This window comes from Cnephaeus nilssonii (assembly GCF_951640355.1).
Source record: "Cnephaeus nilssonii genome assembly, chromosome: 19".
Classification (NCBI taxonomy): domain Eukaryota; kingdom Metazoa; phylum Chordata; class Mammalia; order Chiroptera; family Vespertilionidae; genus Cnephaeus; species Cnephaeus nilssonii.
The window spans coordinates 8,880,208-8,893,384 of record NC_137090.1 but is presented as its reverse complement, the minus strand read 5'-3'; the positions used below and the strand labels follow the sequence as shown (position 1 = coordinate 8,893,384).

At 49.8% G+C, this 13,177-nt stretch overlaps 1 protein-coding gene across 10 annotated transcripts in view; it reads left to right on the top strand.

Moving 5' to 3' along the window:
• The window catches only part of CDK12 (cyclin dependent kinase 12), a 75,412-nt gene extending 64,796 nt beyond the window's left edge, over positions 1-10,616 (top strand). For 9 of the 10 annotated variants that reach the window (XM_079797429.1, XM_079797427.1, XM_079797428.1 and 6 more), the window contains one exon: positions 6,268-6,851. The gene's annotated coding sequence lies outside the window, so the exon portion shown is untranslated. Of the gene's footprint in view, positions 1-6,267; positions 6,852-8,284 lie in introns of those variants that run through there. The other variant, XM_079797431.1, reaches the window with a different exon arrangement.
• The last annotated feature ends 2,561 nt before the right edge of the window (positions 10,617-13,177 follow it).

The following is a 13,177-nucleotide window of genomic DNA, read 5'->3' as shown; positions in this document are numbered from 1 at the left end:
GCTCATTTTACTTGGTGTGCTGAGTGTTTTATAGTCAGAGTTATTAAGCTTCTTAATCTTTCAGACATGGCACTATTATTTCCATTTCATAGACTAGGAAAAATGAGGCTCATAGTAAATGATTTTCCCACTATCACATTCTATTAAATGGCAAAGAAGATACCTTGGAACCCAAGATAGTAGGGCTCTTTCGTTATACCAGGCTTTCTCAGACCTTGACTAAGGTTGCTGGGAAAAGGGTGTGTTGGAAGAGAGATGTTGGAGGCACAAAGAACACTGGAGCATCTTGGGTCAATCCAGGTCATCACAGCTAACTTTGGTTCGTAGGTTAGAAGAGCAGCAGTGTCATTGAGCAGGCACAATGAGGCATGTGTCTTTGAAATTGTTTTCCCTTTGCCAGGGAAGAACAGGCTGAAGTGGACGGAGCCCACAGGCCATCTGCCCACAGACCCGAGGCCTGGAATGGGAAAGGGAGGATCCACCCTTCGGTTGTCTATCAGAGAATGAGGAGGCGAGATACTCCTTGGAAATATGAAGTTGAATATATCCCTTTACAGGTCTAAGGAAAATGAGCCTATGACAAAAAGTGAGCTCTCTGTGCTCTAACCGGTTTGGCTCAGTGGATAGAGCGTCGGCCTGCGGACTGAAAGGTCCCAGGCTCGATTCCGGTCAAGGGCATGTACCTTGGTTGCGGGCACATCCCCAGTAGGAGGTGTGCAGGAGGCAGCTGATCTTTGTTTCTCTCTCATCGATGCTTCTAACTCTCTATCCCTCTCCCTTCCTCTCTGTAAAAAATTAATAAAATATATATTTTTTAAAAGTGAGCTCTCTATTCTGGAGGAGTAAGGGAGATGTAGCACCTTTTTATTTGGTTGTGGTGAGGGGAACTACAGTTCATTTCCACATGTACTACACCTTGGGCAGTCTCAGTGTCTGGAACAAGGTACAGGGGGCAAACAGAGTGGGAGGTAAAACACCAGTCCAGTGTTTAGTCCTGACTTCACCACTGCTCTTCCCCTCTAAGTCAGGAGTTGTAGAAATCATTTGGTCTGAGCCTCTGGTCACTGGTTGAAGCTGACAGGTAGAAACCTGCGTTGGCCCAGACATGATGGATGGTAGAGATGCCACCTTGCAGGAGAGAAGGTTTGGCTCCTCTCTTGGGGGCTGTATCTGGCCAAAGGTTGCCTCCTCCCACCTCTTGCTGGAACTGACTCTTTTATAGTTGATGTTACTATTGCTCCCTTGGCCCTATTCTAGTGATGGTGGACTCATAATAATTTTCCCTATCTACTTATGGCTCCAGAACTGGGCTGACTGCACAGATTACTCTTCTCCATCTCCCTTGGCCCATCAAAAATGGCACATGTTCTCACAGTGGCGCCCGCCATCCTTACCAAGTAATTCCAGCCATGTGAGGAAAACACGGAGGCCTTCAGGATTTATGGGGACTATACTGCATTGAAACAACCAGAGGTATCCATTCTGCATCTGCCTTTTGGTTGGAAGTTCTTAGACACAAGGGAGACCACTCTTTACTAGCTCTTATCCCCACTGAGATTTCCTGACTGTCAGAGGTTCTGACGTGGCTGGGAGAGCTCTCTTCCCTTGCAGCCAAGATGGCTCCTAACCAGGAAATCTTAGGACCCCTGCTTACTCCCTTTCTTTGGCTGCCTCTCTACTCCAGGTCTCATTCTCTCCTGTCACCACTCCCTTCCCATTCCTCCTTTCTCCTCTCTCTCTCAGCAAGTTTTTTATGTGATTACAGGCACTGCATGGTAATTAGTGCTAAACTCATTTGCACAACTACAGTTAATTGGCTACAACAATTAATTAATGTGTTGGAAATTTGGCACTGGAAAAAAAAAGTTTGTCATCAAAATAAGGGCAAAAAATTGTAGAGTAAGGTACCCATAAAAATTGAGGGCAGGCTTCAAAAGCCCAGCTGGGCCTCAAACTTCAGGCTGGCCTCAGATGCCTTCCCACTCTCAACTTCAACACATTTTCCTTCTTCCTCTTTCTTTTTTTTTCTCTTCCTTTTCCCCCCTCTATTTCTCTTCTCTTCTCTCTCTCTCTTTACAACTTAAGCAAACTCATTTCCCTGATAAAATATAGCATGACTAATGGCTAGAGCATGTAAAAATCATTGGGAAAATGTCCTTGGAAGACGAATGCATTTTCAGCAGAATAATTAACTTAATTAACAAATTCACATGCATATTCATCAGGCTATTAATGTCTTCTCGGCTCAGCTTGATGAACATTGCGGTAATAACCATCTCATTTACATACTGCATTCTACTGCGATCCAAAACAGAGACAACATACAGGCGTATACACACACACATACACTTGCACAAATACACACAACATGCTTGGGCCGCTTTGATCTCCAGGTTGGCTGTGAGAGAGTGTGTGAGTGTGTGTCTGTGTGTAGGAACCCCGACTGGGTGGTATGATCTTTAGAGGGTCATGAGTGAGGTAGGGTAGCAATGTCCATATGTGGATTTAAGAAAACAAATTCATTCATATTCTCTCTCTCTCTCTCTCTCTCTCTCTCTCTCTCTCTCTCTTTCTCTCTCTCTCTCTCACTCTGCCTCTTTTTCCTTGTTTCCTTTCCCCTGTGTCATTTTCTTCTCTTGCGCCCCCCACCCCCCAGTCTCTCTAGGGAAAAACTTGGTATCTGTGCCAACTTTTTCTCCCCTCCCCTCCTCCCTTTCTCTCCTCCTTCCCTTCTTGCAACTGCTGCCAGCCGGCATCAGCACCGAATTGCCATCTCCTTGAGCTCTCTGTGGAGCAATCTCAGAGAGCAGTAAGGTGTGACGCGGGGCTCTGCCGGCTTCGCAGCACCGCCTGCGGAAAGAGCGCAGGATGGTGGAGGAAGATTAAGAGAAATCTCGAGCAGGGCTCCGCTGCCATTGGTGTGTGCAAATGCCGAGGAGGAAGGGAGAGGGAGAGCAAGGAGGGGGGGTGTAAAAAGGGCGGGGTGGTGGTGGTTGTGGGGAGACCAGCAGCTGTCGGCCTAATTCTTCTAACACTCTGCTTGTGGTCATATTAGAAAAACAGATTATGCCCCTCGGTGCCACTCACTTATACTTGACATACGTTAATGTTCTATATCTCCATTCTCTGGTCTTGACAACAATGGATTTCAGGTCAAGGAGGATGGGGGTCTGGGTGGCCAAGGGGCACAAACGATTCTACTCCCTCATTCTCTCCTGACCTCCAACCCCAGTCTGTACTAGCCCTTTAGAAAGCAAGCATGGACCAGAATTTGCATCCCATGCCACCGTTTGGCCCTGCTTTTTGCAGCCCCTGGGAAGATGAGCGAGCGGTCAGGGGACACCTGGAAGCCCTTTTCCCTGAAAAGTCACTGCCCCTTTAGTCTTAACAGGTAACATTAGGGAGAAGACAGACCAGCCTGGCGGCATCCCCTCCTCTAACCTTTCTATGGGCCCTCCCCCTCAAATCAGAAGTTGGAGGTCAGAGAAAGAGGTCCATGATAGTGCTCCCTGAGAGGGCTACAGAGAAGTCATAAGCAAAACAAGGCCAGGATTGTTTCTGGGTTGCTATGGAAACCAGGTTCCCTCCTCCTGGCAGGAAGGGAGGGCTGCCCGAGGCCTTCCTCCTTCCACCAATCCTGAAGGCTGTAAAGGCGGAGTTTGCTAAGGCCTGGGGAATCTTGGAGGACAAACCAACCATTCCCAGCAGCCTGCCTGCCAGACCACAGGCCTTTGACTTCCACCTTCCCTACCCTCTCACCCCAAAATTCAGTCAAAGGAGGCTTTTCCTCAGTGCCTCGTCCTCTATGGAGACCTGTTGCTTAGCAACCACTAGTGCCTTCTTCCTAATAACTTGCAGGGATTGTGAGATATAATATGTCTCTATATTCAGTTTCCCTTCCCTGTCTATTTATATTTAATAACCAAAGCCCTGTCTTGGGTTCCCTTGGCACCTGTTTTAGAGGTAGTAAGCTGCATCCTGAAGTTACACCTGAGGAAGAACTTCCAAACAGGGAAGAATGGGAGAAAACACAGGAGTAGATAGGGAGGCTGTGGAATCTTTTTTTTTTTTAAGTGTGTGTGTGGGGGGGGGGGAGTATTTAGAACTTGGAATGTGGGGAGGGGATGTCCACAGGGATTCCCAAGGGTCTGTTCAGGACCTGGAGTAGACCCTAACAGCTGCTTCCTCGTTGACCTTTTCCACTCCCCACACCCTGGCCTGCCCCTCCTTCCTAAACTTCCAGTCTAGAGCCCTCTCATATTTCTGTATGTGGGAGGCCTGTCCCTCAGAGAATGCCTAGTTTCCTAGTGTTTGTATGTTGGTATCCAGGAAGGGGGCTGTGTCAGTGTATGTCCATCAAGGCCTGGGTATCTCCCAAAGTTTTCCAGTCAGTCAGGAAACCTGAATCTGAGTCCCCTCTTCTTATTCTCCTGTGATCCTGGTTATTCACTCATTCTATCCTTTGTTGATTCATCGGCAGATCAGTAATAATAATAGTCCTGGCCAGTATGTTCAGTCATTAGAGTGTCGGCCCATGGACAGAAGGGCCTTGGGTTCGATTCCTGGTCAAGGGCATGCACCTCGGTTGCAGGTTTGATCCCCAGCCCTGGTCAGGCGCATGTAGGAGGCAACCAATCGACATGACTCTCTCACATTGATGTTTCTCTCCCTCCCTCCCTCCTCCCTTCCTCCTTTTCACTCTCTCTAAAAATCAGTGGAGACCAGCTGGTGTGGCTCATTTGGTTTAGCATTGTCCCAGGCACCAGGAGGTTGCTGGTTTGATTCCCAGTCAGGGCACATACCTTGGTTGCCAGCTAGATCCTCGGTAGGGGGCGTGCAAAAGCAGCTGATTGATGTGATGTTTCTCATCGATGTTTTTATCTCTCCTTTTCCCTTCCTCTCTCTGAAATAAAAAAAATATATATTTTTTTAAAAAATCAATGGAAAAAATATCCTCAGGTGAGGATTAACAACAATAAATAAATAAGTTATAATAGTGGACTTTAGTGAGATAAGTTTAAAGTAATATGTAAAAGGAAACACTCTGAAAACTGTCAAATTTAACTAAAATATTATTTTAGGGTCTGAAAAAGGTTTGACTGCTGGGAAGAGGAAGGCATCATGAATCCAGCCTAGCCCTAGGCTTAGGAATGCCATTAGTTTTTTGGCCAGAGGGGTATAATTATTTGCCCTCCGGTTGGTGGGGTGGGGAGCTATATATCAAAATCAAACACAAAGCTGTCTAGGGAGAGTAGCACACAGTGTCCCCATATCTTCCCCACCTCCAGTCCCAAACTCTGACCACTAGTCTTCAGTAGCCCTGCCGATACCCCACCCTGAACCCTCCATCCTTCGGGGTCAGCACCTTCACTGCATTCATGCCAGCTCACAGACTGTACAGTTTCACCCTTCATACCCCCCTTCCCAGCACCTCCTCCAACCCAGCCTTCTGTGTGAGACAGATGGGGTGTCTGCGATGGAAAAGGCTCTGGGCTCTACGCCGCCTTGGGTGGGCAGCCCGCCTCCCCATCTCCCCACTACTCCCCCTCTCCCTACCTAAGACACTCAGATTCACCCCGGGCAACTTTGGGAGCTCCTGAGGATTCCAACTCTCTTACTTCTCAGACTCAGCCCCAGAAGCAAGGCCAGAATGAAATCTTTCTAAGACCTAGACCCCAGCCCCTCTTTGTGGAAGACCAATGCAAAGGAGGAATTAGGTTTGGGAACGGTAGGGCTCCATGTGAAGGGACTAATGTGAAGAGGCAGGGCAAGGCCCAGAGTCTCTCCCTGAGGACTGATGGCTGGGCTTTGCGGCCTGAGTTGACAGAGAAGGCTGAGCCTCAGCAACTCCTTTGTTCCAAAAATCTGGGGTCCCTGAAGGGAGGCTTAGCTTGGGGAGGGGGAGAAAGAGAACTAACATTACAGAGCACCAACTGTGAGCCAGGCATGATGCCAGAGACTTTCCATACCTGTAGTCACAACTAGCAGGTAGGAGTCAGGATGAATAGGTGTCTCATGAGCTCTCAGCATCTCTCGGCAGAGTTGACCACCTCCTCGCTGATTCTATGATGTCACTGCCAATACTCCTACCACTCTGGCTGCTCTTTCTCTGTCTCCTTTGCAAGCTCATCCTTAACTCCTTAGACTCAGCCAAGTCCCCCGACTGTATACTTTCATGGTACTACGTATCCTTTCAGAGCACTTAGCACAGTTATTTCACACTTATTTGTGCAGCCATTTGAATAATGATCCTATTTCCCCCACTAGATGGAAAGTTCCACGAGGACAATGACCACGTCTGTCTGTGTTCACCGGTGTGCTCCCATTGCCCAGGACAGTGCCTGGCATAAAGCAGCTGTTTGGTAAATATTTGTTGAATGAATGAATAAATGACAAAATGATATCTCTGTCCTAAACTCAACTTCTTAGCCACTCTCTCACTCCAGAGCTAACTCACCCCCAATGTGTGCACCAGGGAACAGGGTGCCTGCAGGTCATCTCATTCTGGTAAAAAGCCATCAGGACAGGACTAGTCCCAGTTCCAAGGTATGGTATGGGGCCTCTGCCCTCCTAATACCTGGCCCTGCCCGCCTGTTCTCTAACTTCTCCAGGGATTGAGAGAATTCAAAATCCCAACAACTTCTCCCCATATTGGGGCCTGAAATCCCTCGTGAGCTGGAAGGGAGGAGTTCTATCGGAGAAGGTTGTCCCTCTTTTCTACCTTAGCTGAGATTGCAGAGACCTCTCTGCCACCCCTCTGTTTGCTTCTGTCCTCTTCCCCTGGACTTCAGGGAAGGGGTTGGTTTGAACAAGAGGGAGGGATAGATGGTAAAGCCGGCCAAGCTGCTTGTTTGTTGACAGGGCTGGTGACAAGCCTCCGCCAAGGGATTGGAGCAGAGGAACACAGGTCCTTTGGGACTAGACCCTTGGAAGCAGGGAGTGGATTTGTCTGGGAAGTGGCCAGCCTTCAGCCCAGGCCTTCATCTGCACCTTTCTGCTGCCCTTGCCGTCTGACCTCAAAATTAAAGTGAGGGCAGCCCCTTGCTCTCCCTGGCCACTCCCTATTTTAGCCAATGCCCAGCCCAGAACATCTCTTCCACCCAGCTGAGCACTAATATCTAGTTCTCACAGCTGCCTCTCATCCAGTGCCCTTATCCTGACAGTGCCTCTCCGCACTCAGGTATCTGGGGTCATAGATCTAGAATCCACTCCAGACAGTGTTTCTCTCTCTGACCCTACCTGTTCTCTGGGCCCCTAATGAAGTAGGTCAACTCAGGCTGTGGGCCAAGTCCTGTGTCCTCATCAAAGACAACATCTGTCTCCTCAAAGATGATAATTCTTCAGGGAAGGGGATGAGACAGGCACAGGAGAGAAACCTCCATCCTACCCGGGCCCTCACCCCAGATTCCACTGCAGGCACAGATTGAGGGTGAGGGCCAAGACAGCCACAGAGGCCTACACTCATACATGCCCCTGCACAGGCCTTCATGCCTGAGCCCCCAAATATGTGGGCCCCTCCTGGGCTCACCCAGCTACCTGTGCTGCTGCTGTTGCTGCCAAGCCAGCCTTCTTTTATTCATGCGTTGTTTTATTGCTGGCAAATGCTGCTGCTTGCTGCTGTTAGAGGCGTTCCTGCCAAATCCATCCCAACATCTTGGCCTGGCATCAGGGCGGCATGCTAATGTGGAAATTTAAAGAGCCGCTCAGTTTTAAATCGGAATTTTAAATGAGCAGCAGTGCTCCTGAGGGACCCAGGCAAAATTGAACAGTATCTGATCCACCCTTCCTACTCCCACTCCCATAGAATCACCCTACTTTCTCCCCTCTGCTCCCCTTGACTTGGACATTAGATGAGGGAGTGGCATGGGACACACTAGGGCAGTGGTCGGCAAACTCATTAGTCAACAGAACCAAATATCAACAGTACAACGATTGAAATTTCTTCTGAGAGCCAAATTTTTTAAACTTAAACTTCTTCTAACGCCCTTCTTCAAAATAGACTCTCCCAGGCCGTGGTATTTTGTGGAAGAGCCACACTCAAGGGGCCAAAGAGCCGCATGTGGCTCGTGAGCCGCAGTTTGCCAACCACGGCACTAGGGCAAGAAAGAGTTGGTACAAGATGGAGTCCTCTAGGCCAGTAATGGGCTGAGATTCCCCGACTCAGGACCAAGGAGGGATCCACTGCTTGCTATCATGGGAAAATGGAGGCAGGGACTCTCCACACAAGGGAGTAGAGCTGGGGATGGTGAAACTGATGTGCCTACCCCACTTCCCATTTTACCAGGAAACAAGAAGAGAAGGCCCAGAGCAGAGAAGAGGGAAGGTGGAATTCCATGAAGACACTCATGTGCAACATGCAGTTGTGTGGACTGGGATATGTGCACACAGCTGTGCATGCAGGTCAGGATGTTTGCTGAGGCGTCCTGTAGCACATCTACACACAGCCCACGCATCACTTATGTATGCAGAGAAATTATTCATATATGCAGGGCAGTCTTTCTTCCCATATCCAGGCCCCTGTCCTAACCGGAGCAAGCTGATTTCTGTAAGTTGCTAGCCTGAGCTGTGCTCCAGGTTTTCCCATAAATCCTAATGCACTAACATTCCCAGCTCCTGGCACCTACCTTGAGTCCGCCATGGTGGTGACAGAGCCCCACAGCAACTCTGGGGCACTGAAACTCATTTTGTGCATTGTTGTGGCTAGAGTATGGTGCCTTCTCTGGTGGCCATCAGATAACAGGCTCCGACCTCTCATCTGGGAGAGGTCGCCTTGCTTTCAGAGGGAAGAATAGGCTAATGGGAGGTGAGAGAGGCAGAAGCTGTACCTGTCTGTGACCCCCTTTCCTCTTTACCTGTCTCCAGGAAACAGATGGCCCCTCATTATAAAACAAAACATATATTGTGCCCTGGCTGGTTGCTCAGTGGTTAGAGCATCATCCCATGGACCAAAGGGTCAAGGGTTTGATTCCTTGTCAAGGGCACGTACCTCGGTTGCAGTTTCGATCCCTGGCCCTGTCGGGGCACATGCAGGAGGCAAGCAATCGATGTCTGTCTGTTTCTCTCTCTTTCCTTTTCTCCCTTCCTCCCTTCCTCCCTCTCTTCCCCTCCATCCCTTCCACTCTCTCTAAAAATCAATGGGAAAAAAATATCCTTGGGTACGGATTAAAAAAAAGAAGAAGAAGAAAACATATTGAGTGCCTACCCTCAAGGAGACAGTGTGCTTAGTTTAGCACAGTGCCTCACAATTTTCTGGGCTGGGTTGATGACAGCCCCAAGAATCTGGATGGACCCTCAGCCATCCCACTGGAGGATCCACAATAACTTGCATGGCAACCTCTACCTCACCAATGTAAGGCTGCCAGAGAATGCTCCCTGACCTTCCCCAGGATTCCTCCTCCCTCAAAGAAGGAGCCAGCTCCTTTATGGGCTGGTGTGGCTGCCAGCCAAGAGGCTTAGGGCAGGCCTGGGGCATGCAGCTGGCAGCTGCCCACCAGATCCCCAAGGAGCACCTTCCTCCCCCACTCCATAGCCCCATTCAGATGGCCCCTGGGCTGCAGGGAGTTAGAGCTCCCTGCTCCCCATTTCCAGAGTAAACCTCAAGCTAGAAAGCCCATAATCTTCCTTTCTACTGTAACCTGTTCCAAGATCCTCCACACAGGTACTTCTTCCAGGCAGGACCAAACAGTTAATACAGTAGGGTTGAGCTGGGACTAGGTAAGGGGCCTTGAGGAGTGAGACAGGGGCTAGAATTATGGGAGAAGTTCCTGAGGTCAAGAGATGGATGAGGAAGAACTCAATGGCAGTGAGAGGATGGCAGGTGGGGGTGGAGACATGAAGTGAAGGGGCTGAGTGAATCTGCCTCTCATCTAATTAGCAACATGTAAATAATATGCAAATAACCCCCTCTTTGTTTAGAGACCACAGGGTCTGTGCTTTTTGGAAGTAGGCTACAGAGGGACCACCAAGCAGTTTCTCTGAGACCCTCATACATGGGATACTCAGGCTCAACATAGAGACCATGGTGCAGCCATCGGGTTGTAGCTTCTTCGCTGGATGGACTCACTTTCTGTAGGCCTCAATTTCCCTATGTGTGAGATGGACTGGATGGACCCCAAGGCTTCTATCCAGTACTGACAGTCTAGGGTTCTCTGATCAGGGGCCCAGCCAGAGGAATTAATTCCATTCTGGGCTGGAAACTACTTAGTTCTCTTGCCCCTGCTGTCCATCTCGGCAGTTCTGTCATGATACCCCCCACATCCCAATGCACCTGCCATTGCAAACATGTGAACAGTTTCCTGAAGGCATGTGCTCTCCTACTCACTGCCTTTACCCACACTATTTCCTCTACTTGGAATATCCTTCCTGCTTTAGTCCCTCACCTGGCTAACTCCTTCTCTAACTCCAGCAGCCTTACTACGTTACCCTTCCACCTTTTGGACATTCCTGTGTATTGTTTCTTTGTATTATTTCCCACTAGAGTGTGAATTCCTAAAGAGCAGGTACTAGGTTTTGTTCAAGATGGAATCTCCACCTAGGCCTGGTAGTTCCATTGGTTAGAGCATCATCCTGATACTCTAAGGTTGCGGGTTTGATCCCCAGTCAGGGCACATACAAGAGTCAACCAATGAATGCATAAATAAGTGGAACAACAAATCTCTCCCTCTTTCTCTCTCTCCCCCTCTCCCCCTGCTCCTTCCCTCTCTCTCAAATCAATAATAACAATAATAAAAAGACAAAATCTCCGATGTAAGTGTATTCATTTCCCAAGGCTGCTGTAATAAATCACCACAACCTTGGTGTCTTAAAACAACAAATCTATTCTCACATTTCTGGAGGAAGGTAGTCCAACATCAGTTTCACTGCACCAAAATCAAGAGGTTGTCAGGACTCTGCATGCTCTCTCTGGAGGCTCTAAGGGAGAATCTGTTCTTTCAGCTTGTAGGGGCTGCTGGCATCCTTAGCTTGCAGTTGCATCACCCCAATTTCTGCCTCTGTCTTCACTCCTCCTGCTACTCTTCTGTGTGTATAATGTCCCTCTACATCTCTCTTACAAGGACACTTGTGGTGGCATTTAGAGCCCAGCCAGATGATCCAGGCAAAGTAACCTCTCATCCCAAGATTCTTTAGCTTAATCACATCTGCAAAAGCCCTTTTCCAAGATAAGGTAACATTCACAGGTTCTGGGAATTAGGATGTAGACATATCTTTGGGAGCCATCATTAGACTACCAAAATAAGCAAAGGCACCTTTAAGTTTGTTAAGTATCTACTACTTGATAAGCATCTACCATGTGCCAGACACCATACATACATTTTACATTTTTCTCACTGCATTTAAGTCTCCCAATAACCCTGAAAGGTAGATAATAATGCCTCCACTTTACAGATGAGGAAACTGAATGAGGCTCAGGGAGATTGAGTCACCTGTTCAAGCTCACTTAGCTGGTAAGTGACAGAGCCAGGATTAGAAACCAGATGGGATTGACTCCAAAGCCAGCATGATTTTTGCCTCACCAAAAGCCTTCAAGCCTACCCCAGGCTCTGGCTCAAATTTCTGACCTGAGTGAATGTGCAGAAACAGAGAGGTGGACAAGGGAAGGAAAGATGAGGCCCAGCCTTCTTACTGGTATTGACTCAAGCTTTTTTTTTGCCAAAGCCCTCTTACCACCACCCCTAAACCTCCCCCACCACCTCTGACCCCTTGTTTAAGGAGCCTGGAATCTCCTCCAGTTTGCAGCTCCATGCCAACTACTGCTGCCCGGAGGGTGGCACAGTGCCTGGACTTCAGGCAAAAGATATATCACAGAACCAGAGGGATCTCTGGGGTCACGTCTTTTACCCCTCTGTCCATATAGAGACCCACAGGACAGGGCAGACAGGGTCAGGGTAGTGAGCAGCAGAAGGGAAAATTAGCCATCTCTTCCCTTAGCTACCCTTTCTCCTCGCTTCTTACACAATTTGTGTTGGGAAGTCCTCACCGAAGTCAGACCTTCCAGACATCATGCTGTAATGAAAGCTGGCCAGAATCAGTTTGTCCAAGACTGTCCAAACCATAAAACGAGATTTTGGCTAAGTACCTTCACCTCTCTGGGCTTCTAATTCTTCATCTTTAAAATGGGATCGATAACGATGATAATTATAATACCCATCTCACAGGGCTGTTGGGATAATAACAGTCCAGGAAAGAAGCGTCTAACTCACCTGGAGCAAGGGAGGTGCTGCGGGGATCTTTTGTAACAGCCCCTCAGCCCTCCAGCCGAAGCCCGGTATACTGGGTAACACAGGGCTTTGCTCACCTCAGCCAGTCTGGTCCGCCTTGCGCGCTAGACTGTGAACTCCTCTTGGCAGGACCTTGTTCATTTTTTAATCACCGCTCCTTCTCCCCATTGTCTAACCCGCACTTGGGCACGTAGGACTGTAGGCTCGATCTACACTTGACAAATAAACAAGTGAGGGCATCAGTCGGACCCGCAAGTCCCAGGAGGCACAGAGCCTGACTCCCTCCCACCCACCCACCCTTTTGGGCAGGACCCCTTTCCCCTGGGCTCCAGGAGTTGGCGGCGAGGAAAGGATGTTCTGCAGCTTTAAGATTCCTCTTGGGCGTCCCGGTTGCCAAGGCGCGGTTGTCAGGGGCCTGCTCCGAGCTGCGTCCGGCTTCGGCGTACCGGCTCCTCGCTTCCGCCGCCGCCGCCGGGCCGCGCCGGGCTCCGCTCTTCCGAACCGTCTGGCGGACTTGGCACCGGCCCCGACTCCTCAGTGCCCCCGCGGTGCGTGGCAGGCTGCGGCTTCATTATCCTGATTGATTCCTCCTGCTCCCGGACACCGTGGGGGCCCCGGCCAAGGAAGGGGGGAAGAGGCGGCATCTGCGGGCCCCTTTCTGGGCCCTCGCTCCCAGCCGCTTTTCGCTCTTTGGGCTGCCGGCCCCTCGGTGTTCTGCTGCTGGCGTCTGGGCCAGGCTAGGAGGGAGGGCCAGGCCGGACTTTGCCGCCCCCCCTCCCCATGCCACCCCCCAAACCCGATGGGTAGGGAGAGCGCCAAGGAGCGGAACTGTCTGGGGCTTAGTGTTGGGGACCGAGGTGCCAGCCCTGGGCCACAGATGCGGCGTGGGTTTCTGTCGCGGGGCCTGCCCTCTGCAAATGCTTTGGGCCTTTCCCGGGCGGATATGGAAGGCTGTGAAG